Consider the following 3,851-nt stretch of genomic DNA (forward strand, 5'->3'; position numbering starts at 1 on the left):
TGACCACATGAGTGGCCATCTGCAGGCTGGCAGAAGAACAGTCCAGCTGAGTCCAGCTCAGACTGAAGAACAGTTGGGGGTGGGGTTTCTTTAAGCAACTGAAGTTTTGGGTTAAGTTTGTCAGCAACATTTGACAACCAAAAACACTGGTCATTCATAGATGCCTTTTTTCTAAGTACAAAACAATTACTCAAATGCAAAGAAAATGTGGCAAACATTTTCCCACCACAACCTTCTCAGTCAACAACTGAACTATAATTGGTCATCGGCTGGAAAAAAAAAAAAAAAAAAGCCACATCTCTTATCTTAATTTATAAATATCCATGATTATTTTTCTATGACTCTTTAATGCCAACACAAAGGTAGACCAGTCAGCTTCTGACAGTCTCAGGGACTGGCTTAATTCTCATTTGGTCAAAAATAGAAGCCATCAAAATGAATTACCCACTACTGGATACACGATGGTAAATGAGATTGTTCTCACTTTTCTAGAATGTTGTTACTTAATTTTCCCAAATCATTTCTTCTTATCCCCCATAATGAGGAAAAAATAAATAAATAAACTGGTTAAGTTTGTAAAAAGAAGAAGAAAAAAAAGCCTATTACTAGAATCTGAATCCCCACCATCAGCAAAATACAGTGCACAATTTAACTGCTTCCTCAAGATAAAACAAATTCTATAAAATATAATGCTGTCTACATTGTAGAGATGATTCTTTTTATCTGGGGAAATGAGTAATTGGGAAGCAGGTATTGTTAAGTTAAAATACAGTGTTCTTTAAATGGTTTCAAATTTTGCTTATCAGAGGTAGTCAACCACAATGCAGGCCTTCCAAATTCAAATTCTGTCTTCACATAAACTTTCTCGCATCTGTTCTTGATCTTTTTAGGGAGAGGGTGAAAGTCCACATCTATTTCTGTGCTGAAGTTCTGGCAGGTTTTCTCATCTCAATCTTTTCTGCTGTTGCATCACGTTTTCAGACTCTAGCACTGTTTCTCTCATTTCTGCACAGGGTGGTGTTGGAGTACAAGGCAGGATGGGGTTCTGATCTCCACTTGTCTGGTCTGCTAGAAAATACTTAATATTTGTATATTTGTGCCCTTTCCTCTTGCTTTTCTGCTCTTCAATCCTGTGCTGTAGTGTTTCAATATAATGCTGGACTGCCATATAGATAAATCAGTACTGCACTTCTGTCTGGACCATCCCTGACCTCTGAGACCACACCATCTGGATGGTTTTGAGAACATCAATGTCACAGTCAACACCTTTGTCTCTGATTATGTCAATAAGAGTATCAATCACAATCAACGTCCCTGTCCGGCCAATTCCAGAACTGCAGTGCAACACAAATGGCCCTGCATCCATGATGCTCTCCTGTTTATGATGCTCCTCCTCCAGGAAGTCCAGCATGCCCCCGGAGTCGCTGGGCACTCCATGGTCCAGACAGGTCTGAAAGCGGTATTGTCAGACCATTCTCTCCACGTTCCCTTGTGCAACCTTTGAAAGTTTAAGTTCTCTTAGCGTATAGTCATGAAGGGTGCTTTCTTTGACCTTCCTAACATGCATGACATCATATTCTTTCAGAGCATACTCATCAGGCCAGTATTTGACACATTTACTCTTTCCTCTCTCCACTTCTTTTGTTGTCATGACAATCACTTGGGAGTTTTCCTGGAACACCATCTGCAAAAGTTACTCACCATGTTTTGCAGGCAGCCTTGTGTGGCAATGTAACTCTTTTTGGACTTTGAATTGTTGCACTTGGTTTCAAATTCAGACATGATGATATTTGCATTGATGTAATCTGAATCAGGCTGATTGAGATCACTGTCTTGTAAGACAACCCTGGTATGATCAAAGGGCAAGATGTTTTTATATCTTTTTTTGTTTTTGTTTTCTTGTCTTTGACCCTCTTTTCAGCTGTAGAGAGTTTTGCCCTCTTGTTGTAGTGTCTCAAATTCTTCCCAAAAGCCTTGTTTGACTTTGTCTATGGCTCAGCTAATTTGCTTAGTTCTCGAACTCTGCAACATTATTTATACAAGTCGTGTTAAGGGGCTGCTTGAGTTGTAGCACTGTACCCAATGTTTCCATCATAGGATTCTTCTTATAATGTTCCTCAAGATCTGTCAAAGAATCAAACTGTTCTCCTCCACCAACGTCGTATTTCAGTTCCTTTCAGAGGTAGGATCTGCACAGTTCAGAGGATATTTAAGCTCAACAACATCTCCATTCTTCTCTTTTAATTGTCCATGATGTTCCATGTAATACTGGACCAACTCAGCCAAAGTGGCAAATTTCTCTCCTCCATACAAGTCATAGTAATCACCAGTGTTCTGAATCTTGATGTGGGTGACAGCTCCATTTCTTCCAATGGAAAGTGTGAAGTCTCCAGGGTTACTTTTACTAGGCCTTGCCAAAAAGCTGCCATCAACTCCTCTTGTCATCAGGTTTTCTGCCTCCATACCAGTGATATTTGGGTGAAACCATCCCCGCGATGTCACGTTCCTCCCGCCCTCCGATTCCATGAGGGACCCGCTCCTTGCTCAGGCTCCACTGGGTTCAGTCACATCGGGCTGGCCCAAGGGAGGCCGGCTTGGGACCTGACTCGGGGCAAAGCCAGTCAGCCATTCACAGACCCCTCCTCCAGGCCTCAGGATCCCGGAGACTATGCAACCACTTCCCGTTCCAGCTTGCTCCTCCTCTGGCTAATTTTTGTACTTTTAGTGGAGACGGGGTTTCACACTTTTGGTCAGGCTGGTCTTGAACTTCTGACCTAAAGTGATCCACCCTCCTTGGCCTTCCAAAGTGCTGGGATTATAGGCTTGAGCCACCACGCCTGGTTGGGCCTCTATTTCAATACGATTTTTATTTGGATGGACATCTGGAGAAGCCTACACTGTATTATATCACTTTGCTTTCCATAACTTGTTATAGAAATATCTACATTACAAGCTATATATAATTTCATGAATTTCAAATAAAACGCTGAAGGTCTGAGCATGGGATTCAATCATACAAAATAGTAATTGTAATATCCAAAATCAGAAAGATATGAGTTTTCTGTTATTGAACTATCTCACTATATTTTTCTTAGCTTATAGGAACAACTGAAGAAAATTATGGTGTATTATAGGATAGACATGATTTTCCTGAATTTCCAGTAAAATTCTAGAGGCTCTCATAAGAAGACCAACAGTGCAAAGTAGTAAAACTGAGATATCCACTATTAGAAAGATGCAAACTTCAAAATGATATTCTTGCCATTTGATAGAATTGCTTTTGTACATCTATACATTCAGAGTTTTGTTTTGTTTTCTGAACTGGTTATGAGAAGAAACAGAATTTTTAGGAAATGAAACTTTATTTTCCACTCTATTTTAGTTTTGTACATTAAACTTCTTTTATTTAAAATATTTTGCATTTATTTTCTAGCATTTTTTCTTCTTATACTTATGTGTTGACTCAGGGGGTACCTGATAAAATAGATACAACTGATTATTCCTATAAAGATTTATATGCCCCCAAAAGTGGAAGTTGTCTTACTTTTTCATAATTCGTTTCTTTATATTTGAATAACACTTAAATGTAAAGGTTACATGGTGAATACAGACAAGATAGATTTTAAATAGTCTATTGTTTTACAGACCTTTTAATATATGTTTCTGAGACTAAAAAGTAATACCTAACACTTATGCTATCTATTAGACTCATTGCTTCATGAGGATCCTCCTAGTTTCATGAGGATGCATAAGTATATTTTAGGCATCATTGTATTTTTAATGCCTAGTATTGAGACAACAGTATGGGAGGGGCTCAATAAATAGTTTTCAAATGTTTAAGTCTGGGGACT

General features: G+C 38.8%; 1 pseudogene; it reads right to left on the bottom strand.

Annotated features, from left to right (window-relative positions):
* Window positions 1–943: 943 nt before the first annotated feature.
* LOC117066044 lies at window positions 944–2,526 on the bottom strand (annotated as a pseudogene).
* Between the last annotated feature and the right edge of the window lie 1,325 nt (window positions 2,527–3,851).

The sequence above is a fragment of the Trachypithecus francoisi genome, unplaced genomic scaffold (genome assembly GCF_009764315.1).
Source record: "Trachypithecus francoisi isolate TF-2019V2 unplaced genomic scaffold, Tfra_2.0 Lachesis_group2, whole genome shotgun sequence".
Classification (NCBI taxonomy): domain Eukaryota; kingdom Metazoa; phylum Chordata; class Mammalia; order Primates; family Cercopithecidae; genus Trachypithecus; species Trachypithecus francoisi.